Consider the following 13743-nt stretch of genomic DNA (forward strand, 5'->3'; position numbering starts at 1 on the left):
CAGGCACACACCATCATGCCCAACTAATTTCAGTATTTTTATTAGAGACGGGGTTTCGCCACGTTGGCCAGGCTGGTCTCAAACTCCTGACCTCACGTGATCTGCTCACCGTGGCCTCCCAAAGTGGTGGTATTACAGGTGTGAGCCACTCTGCCAGGTCAACTGAATAGTCTTTATCACGGTCTCTACTTAACATCTTCCTTAACCTCCCCACAATCTGATTTATATTACCATTCTTCGTGTACTGAAACTGCTTTAATGTGGTCAGTGACCCTCACACCACCAAGCCAAAAGATTCTTTCTCTATTCTCATTCTCCTCAAACTTTGTATTGGACTATGTCCACCTCTGTACCCTTCTTCCTGAAACCTCCTTGGGTACCTAGAAGCAACACTACCCTGAATCTTCCTATTCCTCTCTCTCTCTCTCTCTCTGACCTTTCCCTTAGAAAATCTCTTCCTTTGGATTCTGAGACTTAAACTTTTCTATCTTCCTTTTACCTCTCCTACTGTTCCTTTAATAGTACCTTTTTCACTTCTACCCCTGAAAGGTAGGAACCCCAAAAGTTTAAGTTGAGTCCATTGTTCTTCTCTTTTTTTCTTTTTTTGAGACAGAGGCTCTGTCACCCAGACTGGAGTGAAGTGGCACAATCACAGCTCACTGCAGCCTCAATCTCCCAAGCTCAAGCAATCCTCCCCACTCAAACTCCCAGGTAGCTGGGATTACATGAGTGCCTCCACCAAGCCTGGATAATTTTTTTTTTTTTTTTAAAGAAATGGAGTCTCACTATAATTGCCCAAGATGGTCCTGAACTCCTGGGCTCAAGCTATCTTCCAGCCTCGGACTCCCAAATTTTGGGGATTACAGGCGTGAGCCACTGCACCGAGCTCTTTTTTATATTCCAACAGGGTCAGGCACAGTGGCTCATGCCTATAATCCCAGCACTTTGGGAAGCCGAAACAGGTGAATTGCTTGAGGCCAGGAGCTCAAGACCAGCCTGGTCAATATGGTGAAACCCCACCTCTACCAAAAAATACAATAATTAGCCAGGCATGGTGGCACGTGCCTGTAGTCCCAGCTATTCAAAAGGCTAAGGTAAGAGAATCGCTTGGACCCAGGAGATGGAGGTTGCGGTGAGCCAAGATCGTGCCACTGCACTACAGCCTGGGTGACAGAGTGAGACCCCTGTCTCAAAATAAAAATAAAAATAAAATAGATTCTTACAGTCTCTTTTAAGGTTCATTCATCCAATAAGCATTTATTGAGCATCTACCATCAACCAGGTTCTGTTTGGGTTGCTTAAAATAGATTAGTGAACAAAACAGACCAAAAAAAATCCTCTCTGCATATAGTGAAATAATTCTGTGCTACCAAGGACACTCAAAACTATCTTCCCCTAAATACTATTTTAAACACATCACTCTCATGGCTTAAAAACAACGATAACAACCTTGCAATGATTCCCCTCTTATCAGTCACGTCTAATTTTCCATGCCTTAGTTCAAAACACTTGATAATCATTTTCTATTGTATCCATACAGGTTCATTTTCCATTACTCTCTGATTCAAGGGAATTCCAGGCAGGCCAATCTTCTGATTACCCCTCAAACACATTCCTTATATTTCTTTTTTTTTTTTTTTTTTGAGACGGAGTCTCGCTCTGTCGCCCAGGCTGGAGTGCAGTGGCTGGATCTTGGCTCACTGCAAGCTCCGCCTCCCGGGTTTACACCATTCTCCTGCCTCAGCCTCCCGTGTAGCTGGGACTACAGGCGCCCGCTACCTCGCCCGGCTAGTTTTTTGTATTTTTTAGTAGAGACGGGGTTTCACTGTGTTACCCAGGATGGTCTTGATCTCCTGACCTCGTGATCCGCCCGTCTCGGCCTCCCAAAGTGCTGGGATTATAGGCTTGAGCCACCGCGCCCGGCCCACATTCCTTATATTTCTATGTGGTCAAGTGACTACTGAAAATGTATATTTAGTACTTAGAAATTTTTTTACAAGTGTACTGAATTAATAGAGAAATTCAAAGATGAATGTTTTTGATTCCTTCAAATGCATAAAAATAGCAAACACTTATACAAAGCTACTATGTGCCAAACACTATTCCAAGCACTTTATATACATTAACCCATTTATTCCACACAACAATCCTGGTATCTCCATTTTACAAATGAGGAAGCTGAGGCCCAAAGACGGTAAAGTAACAACCTAGGTCTCACAGATAGTAAGTGGTAGAGCCAACATTCATACTTAGGAAGCCTGGTTCCATACTATCCAGCATACTCCCAGCAGAAGTAATAAAAACAAATAGAGTTCAAAACTGAAACTGAAAACTAGATTCAACTATAAAAAGTTACATATAAGTTAATCCTTTACTCCAAATCCTCTAATATGTCAAGGTTAAATTATAGAATTTAATAGTATATAATAAAAACCACAATCTACAAACATGAATACACCATATATCATTCAGAGTTCCATTCAGAGTTCCCCAAAGCTGCTGAAAATACTTGCTAGGCATGACAAAGAATATATGGTGACACAGGTCTAACTTGTGTTCTTTCATTGGCATGCATATATTAAAGTATTTTGCTGTCATCCTCGCTTTCATCAGAATCACAACAGATTTGAATACAATCTTCAAGGGTTTTTATTTGTTTGTTTGTTTTTGAGATGGACTCTTGCTCTGTTGCCCAGGCTGGAGGGCAATGGCATGGTCTTGGCTCACTGCAACCTCCGCCTCCTAGGTTCAAGTGATTCTCCTGCCTCAACCTCCCGAGTAGCTGGAATTACAGGCGCATGCCACCACGCCTGGCTAATTTTTCTATTTTTAGTAGAGACAGGGTTTCACCATGTTGCCCAGGCTGGTCTCAAACTCCTGACCTCGTGATCCACCCACCTCGGCCTCCCAAAGTGCCAGGATTAAAAGACTGCCAGCTTTACTTTTTGGAAGCAAAATTCACATATAGGACTGGGTCCTGTATGGCAGAAAAAAATTTAGTAGAAGCAAAAACAATCCCCGAAGCATTTAACTGATATAGGTACTCTTCAACCTCTCACCAACTTTATGGCTAAAGGATCCTTTAAAAGGTTTCTAAGGACTCATCGAGAATTCAATTTTTTTATAACTGATTACATAAAATTAAAATCCAAAGGCAGAGGCTCTTTCATAAAACAATCCTGACATATTAAAAGATAGGGGGTGCCTAACCACAACATTATCATTTTCTCCTCTTTCCAGTTTTCCCTGCTCTTCAGGCAGAGAAAAGACATGAATTTGTCAGGTTTTGAGATGGAGAGATTAAAATTAACAAACCAGGACAGGGACACTAGTTTGATTTGGAAAAGGCGAGACTAGACTGTATGTAGCCTTTCCAATTAGTAATGACAGCCTAACTAGAAAAGAAAAGGTATGTAGATAAAAGCAGCCAAAAAAAACAATGCCATCAATGCCTTAGGCAAAAATCCACAGCAGCTACTATTCCCCACTTTATTTTCTGCCTCTCCTCCCTTTTCCTGGGTAAGGAAAGCACCCAAAGCACCCCCAAGGCCACTCACAGAAAACCAATTTCTTCCCAAGCATTGTATGAATTAAAAAAATAATAATAAACTATTAATAATTTGAGATTAATTCAATTTAATCTCAAATTTTCAAACTGTTTGGAAAAGATTTTTTAAACAGGGAGTCGTTTTCTCCTCTCTTCACCCACAGCAACCCACTATGACACTCATAAAGTCATCCCATACTCCAAGGGATTAAATACAAATTTCCTGGGGAAAACACTGGATTCGGCAGCTATCACTGAAGCTATTCCCAAATACTAAGGTTCTCCTGTATACCCCATATTTGATATTTTCTTCTCTCCCACATGCACTGGTGACAAGAAGATGTATAATCCTTCTCAAGATTCTCTACACAAAGGAGACCTCAATTCAAATCTCAAATTTAAAATTAAAACCCCTTGTTAAAACAAACCCCCCAAGGAGAAGGCAATGGCTTTCTAGTCTAGTGTTCATTTTCAACAGCATACACGACCAGCTAAATAAGGAAGTTTTAAAATGTCAAAAATTTTTCTGTCATATTACTAGAATGAAAGAGGTCTAAGGGTAGAGGTGATGCCAATGAAAAACAGATTATTTCCCAATAATGTACTATATTGCATCATCTTAATCATTATGAGTATTTCCCAAGTCACTAAAAGGTACATGGCATTATGATAGGTCCAATATTTTATAGTAACAAGAAAGAAAATCATAAAATTAAGTTTAATTTTAAAATTATAAGCACAGTTGAGATGTTTTCAGACACAACTGTGGGAAACTTTGAGATCCACATGCTAAATACAGTAGAGGAGGAATACATGAGACAGTAAAGGAAGCATGAAGATAATAAGTGGCAATACAGTATTATTCATCTACCTCATTTACAAAGCAATAAACAAGAAACCTATTTTTTCTCCCAGCTTTAAAATAAAATGTAAAATTTTCCTTCACCAAACAAAGTATGCCATCCAGAAGTACACAACAGACCCAGAAAGTTGGCTTAATGCAGGGTCTACAAACCAAAACAAAGAATAAAAAAATAACTTCAGGCCGGGCGCGGTGGCTCACGCCTGTAATCCCTGCACTTTGGGAGGCCGAGGCGGGCGGATCACGAGGTCAGTAGATCGAGACCATCCTGGCTAACACGGTGAAACCCCGTCTCTACTAAAATACAAAAAATTAGCCGGGCGCAGTGGCGGGCGCCTGTAGTCCCAGCTACTCCGGAGGCTGAGGCAGGAGAATGGCGCGAACCCGGGAGGCGGAGCTTGCAGTGAGCCCAGATGGTGCCACTGCACTCCAGCCTGGGCGACAGAGTGAAGACTCCGCCTCAAAAAAAAAAACAAACAAACAAAAAAAAACTTCAAAGGTCGCAGAACTTAAGAAAAAAAAAAAATCCAACCAAAACATATACAGCTGATGTTTAACCAGACCTATTTTTTAATAATACCTGTGCAAAACAAAGATATCAAAGTAAATGAAAGGGTAAGTTTTCATTTCACAATCTCCCTATATACTTCCTCAGCCCGCGGACCTAGCCTTATCCATCCTTAAAGGCAGCTGGTAGTCAGGAATATTTAATGCCCTACTTCATCAGAATTTTCTTTAGCTCTGATCAGGCCATTATTAAAGTCATTCAGTAATATTTACTAGTTATAGCTATTCAAATGTGAGTAGTCTCCTAATGACTATTCTGAACTAATATACACATAGGAAGCAGGTAAGGCCTAAATGTCTCTTTTACACATGAAGTATGTTCATTTCTCTTACTGTAATAAAGAATATTTCTTTATTTTCCAAGCTCCTATTCTTCAGTGAATATCTTTAAAATCATTTAAAAACACTGGTAGCTATTGTCTACTGAAGTTTTTTTTTTTGGGGGGGGACGGAGTTTCACTCTGTAGCCCAGGCTGGAGTGCAGTGGTGCCATCTTGGCTCACTGCAACCTCTGCCTCCCAGGTTCAAGCAATTATCCCAGCCTCAGCCTCCAGAGTAGTGCACACCACCACGTCCAGCTAATTTTTTTGTATTTTTAGTAGAGACGGGATTTCACTATGTTGGCCAGGCTGGTCTCGAACTCCTGACCTCAAGCAATCCTCCCAGCTCAGCTTCCCAAAGTGCTGGGATTACAGGTGTGAGCCACCACACCAGGCCTACTAAAACTTTTTGAGGCTGTTATTTGAGTAATCATCTATCACTTCCTTCACAAAAGCTGGGCTTGGATAACAAATTGCAGTTTACTATCAAAGACAAATAGACTACATTTCCTCAGTTCTCTAAAACCTTGATGTCACTTTAGGGCATGAGGGACTAAAGAGAAGATGGAATCAATTATCTGACAAATCCTGTAGAATTTCCATCCTAACATCTCTCAGAATAGCTCCTTACCTCAGTGGTTTGGTCTCTAATTTTTCAAACAAAACTCAACTAACTGTCAACCCCCCCAAAATATGCTCCACACTACTGAAAGAGTAATCTTTCTGAAAACCACTTTCATCATGTTTTCTCCTGCTCCCTATCAACCTCTACTGGCTTCTTATTGCTTAGCACATTAAATTCAACCTGACACCAATACACCTTCCATAATCTAGTTCTACCCTACTTATATAAATTTATCTGCCACCATTCCCAGTAATTAACACTTTATTCCATTGAGATCAGACTCCTTACATCCCTCTCACATCATGCTGGCCCCTACCAAGTGCTTGCTCATTCTTTACTGTGGTCTAAATGTCTCCTCTACAACTTATATTGAAATTTAATTGCCAGTGTGATGGTATTAAGAGGTGAGGCCATTAAGAGGTGATTAGGCTATGAGGGCTCTACCCTCATCAGTGATAATGCTATAGTAATGGAAGTAGGTTCCTGATAAAAAGCAAGTCCTGCCCTCTCTGTTCTTGTTCTCTTGCTCTTCTACCTTACACCATGGGATGACATAGCATGAAGGCCCTTGCCAGATGCCAGCACCATGTTCTGGTTCTTCTCAGTCTCCAAAACCATGAGCCAAATACATTTCTGTTGATTATAAGTATCCAGTCTGTGGTATTCTGTTATAGCAGCATAAAATGGACAAAGACAAGCTTCTATCCCCTATATAGAACGTACATAATGTTCTCCTTCTGGAGATGCTAGCCTATACAATCTTTATCCAAGTCTCATCTTCTTCAGGAAGCCTCACTCCTACAACTTCAGTCTGAAGATATCCCTATACTAACAGACTGGACTCATACTACATGTAGCACACATTATTTGTACACTGCTTTGGACAGTGCTAATTATATCATTATGAAAGTATTCCTGACAAGATAAATTCTACGAAGAGGTTGTGCCAAATTTTCCAAGAAGTGGTTCCATAAGCAAAGTCTATTTGAAAAATTGATTAAGGCCGGGTGCAGTGGCTCAGGCCTGTAATCTCAACACTTTGGGAGGCCGAAGCAGGTGGATCACCTGAGGTGAGGAGTTTGAGACCAGCCTGGCCAACATGATGAAACCTTGTCTCTACTAAAAATACAAAAACTTAGCCAGGTGTGGTGGCGGGCACCTGTAATCCCAGCTACTCAGGAGACTGAGGCAGGCGAGTCGCTTGAACCCAGGAGGTGAAGGTTGCAGTGAGCCGAGATCATACCACTGTACTCCAGCCTGAACAACAAGAAAACTCCATCTCAAAAAAAAAAAAAAAAAAAGGAAAAAGAAAAGTTGATTAAATAATCCCGATTGTGGATCACACCTATGATCCTAGCACTTTGGGAGGCTGAGGCAGGCAGATGACCTGAGGTCAGGAGTTCAAGACCAGCCTGGCCAACATGGTGAAACCCTGTCTCTACCAAAAATATAAAAATTAGCTGGGCATGGTGGCACACGCCTGTAGTTCCAGCTACTCAGGAGGCTGAGGCAGGAGAACTGCTTGAACCCAGGAGGCAGAGGTTGCAGTGAGCTGGGATGGCACCACTGCCACTCCAGCCCGGGTGACAGAGTGAGACACCATCTCAAAATAAATAAATAAAGACATTTTATTATATCATGGCATAGTGGCTCACACCTGCAATCCTAGCACTTTGGGAGGCTAAGAGGATCACTTAAGCCCAGAAGTTTGAGACTACCCTGGGCAACAGGGTGAGACCCCATTTCCACAAAAAATAAGAAAATTAGCTGGGTATGGTCCCATGCCTGTAGTCAGAGTAACCTGAGAGGCTGAGGTGGGAGAACTGCTTGAACCCAGGAGTTCAAGGCTACAATGAGCTAGGATCGTGCCACTGCACTCCAGCCTGGGCAACAAAGACCATCTCAAAAGAAAAAAAAAAAGAAAAAAAAAGTTCTAGTATGAATGAAACAAAGTAATGACTAAGATTTGATACTCTTTGAAGCTGAGTAACAGCTACATGGTGGTTCATATCTACTTTTGTACTTGTTTAAAAATACCAAAAGTTCCTTTTTTAAAAAGTACTAATAACGTCTTTATATCACTTTAAATGACAAAACCAAAATATAACATTTTCTTTACCCAAGGAATATGTAGGTCCCTACTGGCAGTAAGAAAAATGTTTGCAGAAAGATTTAATGCAGAATCCTAATTCTCATCTAAGAATTAATAAAAGTTGGAGGAAAAAATATAATCACACAGATGGGATTTCCATGAAAAGAAAAATTAATCCTAACAACTAAAAGCAACACTGTTTATATTATAAATCTTCATTCAATTAGAGAATTCACAAGAGGGTCCACCCAAATAATAGATGAAAATTTAAAACTTCAGAAAAAATCTTAAGCAAAACATGGGAGGCAGAAAATAAAGGGGAAAAAAAGGAAAAAAGTTGCTACAACCAATGTTCAATAACCCGAATCAGTCAACGTTATTTTAGAAAATTCACAATCTGAAAACACCTAATGCTCTAAGGGAATGGATTAAAAAGTTCTTAAATAATCAGAAAATTAGCACTTCCACTCTATTCCAAAGACTGAAAAACATGCTTAGAAAATTTCAGATATTTGGATTAATGACCATGTATATGTTTGTTGCTATCAAGAAATGCTCCACCCCTTTGAAATTTCAGTCTAACTGCTTTTCAAAATTCAATCACTATTTTGCTGACATCATTCACTAATTGCTTCCAAAAGCGGTAATATAATATCTACTAATTTTTTTTTTCTTTTTTTTTTAGACAAAGTCTTACTCCGTCTCCCAGGCTGGAGTACAATGGCACAATCTCAGATCACTGCAACCTCTGACTCACAAGTTCAAGTGATTCTCCTGCCTCAGCCTCCCAAGGAGCTGGGATTACAGGTACATGCCACCACACTCAGCTAATTTTTGTATTTTTAGTAGAGATGGGGTTTCACCATGTTGGCCAGGCTTGTCTCGAACTCCTGACCTCGTGATCGGCCCACCTGGGCCTCCCAAAGTGCTGGGATTACAGGCGTGAGTCACCGTGCCTAGTCACATCTACTATTTTTAAGTGAAAGCATTTTATTCTACTAATTACACTGCTTTTTTGCCTTGACATTTTTTCCAAACTGGTTTTAGGCATATCCACGAGCCAATTTTGATTATTTTGATTTCAAATTCTACTCCATAATTGCTTTAAAACTCAAGAGGTGAGATTTTAGTAGCCATACTTTTAAAAAGTTATTTTTGAACAGTTATCTGACATACACACCTATACAAATAGCAAGACTTATCCTAACAGCAATATACCATCTGCCCATCACCCAAAGCAATTAAAGCTTAAAACAAGACAACTCTCCTGTATGAACAGAGTTTAATAATAAAGAAGTCATACTTGAGGCCGGGCACAGTGGCTCACACCTGTAATCTAGCACTTTGGGAGGCTGAGGCAGGCAGATCATGAGGTCAGGAGTTCGAAACCAGCCTGGCCAACATGGTGAAACCCCTGTCTCTACTAAAAATACAAAAATTAGCTGGGTGTGGTGGCGGGCATTTGTAATCCCAGCTACTTGGGAGGCTGAGGCAGAAATGCTTGAACCCGGGGGGCAGAGGCTGCAGTGAGCCAAGATCACACAGCTACACTCCAGCCTGGGTGACAGAGCAAGAGTCCATCTCGGGAGGGGGGTAAAGATAAAATTCCATACTCACAAATAAACCTGTTAAGAGGAAAAATAAACTTATACTCAAACCGTGTTATACCATCCTTAAAGTTAGGTTTTCCTACCAAATAAATGTAACCATCTTCTTTTTGGTAGCTTGTAATTTCTCTCTTCTGATAAACGAAAAATATGCTACTAAAATCTAAGTACTAAAATCTAAGGGGCCAAAATAGTGGTGAAATTTTCTATAAACTTCAAAATTAAATAATAAAAGAATCATATCATACAAAAGACATGTGTTGGCCAGGTGCAGTGGCTCACGCCTGTAATCCCAGCACTTTGGGAGGCCGAGGCAGGCAGACCACGAAGTCAGGATATCGAGACCATCCTGGCTAAAACGGTGAAACCCCGTCTCTACTAAAAATACAAAAAAAAATTAGCTGGGCGTGGTGGCGGGCGCCTGTATTACCAGCTACTAGGGAGGCTGAGGCAGGAGAATGGTGTCAACCCGGGAGGTGGAGCTTGCAGTGAGCAGAGATTGTGCCATTGCGCTCCAGCCTGGGCGACAGAGCAAAACTCCATCTCAAAAAAAAAAAGAAATGTATCACAGAACCAGTTAGATTCTATTATAGAAGAAAAGTTGACATTTACCACATAATCTTTTCTAATAAAGAAGTCCACATAACAAGATTAAAAACAATTGTGAAGTTCTTTTGGAAAACCACTAAACGCATGATTAAAAAGTCCCACATATCTTCTTTCCTTGCATTACAAAAATAACTGGGTAAATTATGCTAGCTTTTTAATGTGCGTACTCGACTTTTGAGAAAAATATGAATATACTATAATCTTTAAAATATTGAGGATATTGCCACCTTTTATTCAGGAATGGATATTTGCAGATTTTTCCTAATATCTTTGAGGTAACATAAAACATTACAAAATCTCAGAATGTGTTAAACAAGTTTTATCCAATACATGCTATTCCAGTGGGATAAAAACCATTTACAAGTTCCATTTAGATTAAGAAATCCTTTGAGAAAAGTATGTAGTACATTCTAGTTATACTGTTTCTAGAACAGCAAAAATCTCTATAACCTATTTCCCTACTGTTTTCTTCAGAACCTGAATGTAATGTAACTTCCTTCACAAAGAGTCAAGACAGTATTATAGTTACTGTGAGAGAGCTAACTAACTGAATTTTCACCAGAGGCTGAAGTTTTCACAAATTAAAACCATTTTACTTAAATGATCTATAAAAATAATAACACTAAGGTTAAATATATTTAATTGAGTACTATTTGCAGTCACATTAGAAAATTTAATTTTAGGCCCAGCATGGTGGCTCACGCCTGTAATCCCAACCCTTTGGGAGGCCAAGGTGGACAGATCACGAGATCAGGAGTTTGAGACCAGACTGACCAACATGGTAAAACCCCGTCTCTACTAAAAATACAAAACTTAGCCGAGCGAGCTGGCGCACGCCTGTAATCCCAGCTATTCAAGAGACTGAGGCAGGAGAATCGCTTGAACCCGGGAGGCAGAGGTTGCAGTGAGCCCAGATCGCACCACTGCACTCCAGTCTGGGTAACAGAGTGAGACTTTGTCTCAAAAAAAAAAGAGAGAGAAAGAAAAGAAAATTTAATATTTTTCTCACACAAAACAACAAAAAGATAAATTTATTAAACTGAAGAATATAGATTCCTTTTAAAGCCAAGAGTAGAGTGGGGAAAAAAGGGAAGATTTCTAAATCCAAACTGCTTAAACTGATAAGATTTTTTTTATTCCTTTAGAGCACACAAAATCATTTTTAAAATAAAACTCCCTTAAAGCTAGGAGTTCATCCTCTGGCAACACCCTCTTTCTTTAACAAAGTAATGAGTTGCAAGTTATCGCTAGTACTCCCTTTTAGACTCAAGTTGAAGGGCAATACAAAAACAATTTTATTTTTCTGTACTTTGTTATTTGAGTATAACTGTCTCATCCTAATTTTATAATAGGCCAACTTTAAGCGATTCATATTCGAAACATTCTTACAGAAATAATCTATTGATCTCAAGAATTCAACTATTGAACCTGGTAGAAAGTATTCCAAATTATCAAAAGAAACCATGAAAGTATGAAGCTGTAGCGTTCATAACGTTAGATCAAAAAACTTAAACCACACAAAAATATTTAGAAATCTCAGCTCCCTATTTCTTATCAAAATACTAAAGAACTTTAGATGTCTTCTTTAAACGTACTAAAGATACAAAAGTAAATTCCTTTTGACTTCAGAGGGCCGAAATGAAGAATTCGGTAACTGCAAGCAAAAAGTATGAGGGGAGAAAATTACTTGAGAAAATATTTCGTGAGACAAACACCATTTAAATAAAAAAAAAAAAAAAAAAAGACGTATTAAAATCATTTACTCCCTTCTACCAGACAAACAGTCCTCTCCTAGAACTCAACTGCTTACAATTCAGCCAAGTATGATTGCCAAGAGTTTCTAAACCTGTGTTAGGATTGTTCAAAGTGGAAAGCTTCTCCACCAGTGTATTACAACAACAAAAAGTATATTTTTTAGAGTTAAAGATCAACTATTAAATACACTCCTCTGATAAACTAAATGTAAGCGATTTAAAAAAAAAAAACTCAAGTTGTAACTTAGGACAAAGTTTGCTATATAAATTGCTTGCAGTTCTAAGAGTATTTATTTGGTCCCCCAAATTGGGGCTTAAGTGGCTGAAAGAAAAAAGTTTTATAGACAGGTTTTCTAACCTTAGTTTACATTTGGTAAAACAGACCATTTATCACAATCAAGTGAACATAATGCCAAATGTTAAGATTCCAAATTTTACAGGTAAAATGTGTAAAAATTACAATAACCCACTAATGGACTGCCACATGAGACTGTCACTGATGTTCAACATTTTTACATATATCTTAAGAATGCAATGTCATATATGTCATGTTCAAACTTGGGATGTATGTATTTGCACTATGTAATCCTGGTTGCTTTTCTGGTAATTCTTTATCTCACAGTGGTCTGATTATAGCCAGGGCTGCTTCTTCCCATTATACCATTAGTCAGTATATCTTAATTTTGCTTTCACCAAAACATGGACATCATAAGCCACCTCTTGCTTCTAGTTTTCTGCTTTTTACTGTAGATAACAATGACAGTGAGTTCTACCAAATGCATGTATGTGCACAGCTTTGTCATTCTTTTCCCAGCCCCCTTCTTTTCTATGAGAAAAATACGAGAAACAGGTTTATATAAAAACATCGATTTTTCTTTTGCATACATACCTAATGGATTTTCAAGAGAAGACAATTTATTCAGATAACTATCATCCTAGAAATGTCAAGAGAACTTCCCAAATCCAAAAATAAGAAGTAAATCTGATAATAACTGGAAAGGAAATTTCCACTCAAATCATAAATAAAATGTCATCAATTAAGCTGAACATCAATAAAACTCAGTCAAAAATCAAGTCTCAATACAGAACCCACATATAACCCACATATAATCAAAATATCACTTATATTTGCTAGCGGAGTTCACAGATGAATTCTGTATGTGCGCCAAATTTATCTTATTTTGAATTGCTGGGGTTAATATTAGTATAAATCAGAGCCCACACGAAGTGTCCTGGGCAGAGACAATCCAAAGAACGCTTAGTAGCATGGTAAAAACCGGTCCAAAATGAAAAAAAAAGAAAAGAAAAAAGCCACGTCCTAACACAACAGAGCGAATAAGCGACAAATAGATCACTGAAAGCAAAACGAAAACGGTCCCCTCCGGAGTAGACTGAATAAAAGATCTTTACTCATAACGTTTAATACTATCCGACCTCACTTCATTCACTTCCCAACTTCCTTTACTTTTCAAGGGCCACCACGGGGCATCCCTTTTTCTGGAAGTGTATATGGAAAGGATCTGTACAGGAAAGAGGGAAGGAACGGACAATTCTCAAGAAGGCTAAGAAACAGGTGGGTTAGCAGGAGCAGAAGCATAATCTAGACACTTAAGGGGCAGCTTTAAGATGACAGATGTGGTGGAAGGAAAGACTGCAAATCGGAAGAAGCCCTAGTGTGGCAGATACACTGTGGGCTGAATGCAAGCACCAAAGGGGGGCAAAGGCTAACTCCAGAGTGGTAGCAGTGGAGCAAAAAACAA

At 39.2% G+C, this 13743-nt stretch overlaps 2 protein-coding genes across 21 annotated transcripts in view; one reads left to right on the forward strand and one right to left on the reverse strand.

Moving 5' to 3' along the window:
* The window catches only part of LOC144339977 (uncharacterized), a 359243-nt gene that overhangs the window by 174588 nt on the left and 170912 nt on the right, over window positions 1-13743 (forward strand). The gene's annotated exons all lie outside the window — the stretch shown is intronic.
* CNOT4 (CCR4-NOT transcription complex subunit 4) overlaps window positions 1-13743 on the reverse strand; it is a 144170-nt gene that overhangs the window by 129724 nt on the left and 703 nt on the right. For 2 of the 20 annotated variants that reach the window (XM_077997458.1, XM_077997447.1), the window contains exon 2: window positions 13418-13503. The exons of the other annotated variants lie outside the window; for them this stretch is intronic. The gene's annotated coding sequence lies outside the window, so the exon portion shown is untranslated. The remainder of the gene's footprint in view (window positions 1-13417; window positions 13504-13743) is intronic. 20 annotated transcript variants of the gene reach the window in all.

Source organism: Macaca mulatta, chromosome 3 (genome assembly GCF_049350105.2).
Source record: "Macaca mulatta isolate MMU2019108-1 chromosome 3, T2T-MMU8v2.0, whole genome shotgun sequence".
NCBI classification, from domain to species: Eukaryota; Metazoa; Chordata; class Mammalia; order Primates; family Cercopithecidae; genus Macaca; species Macaca mulatta.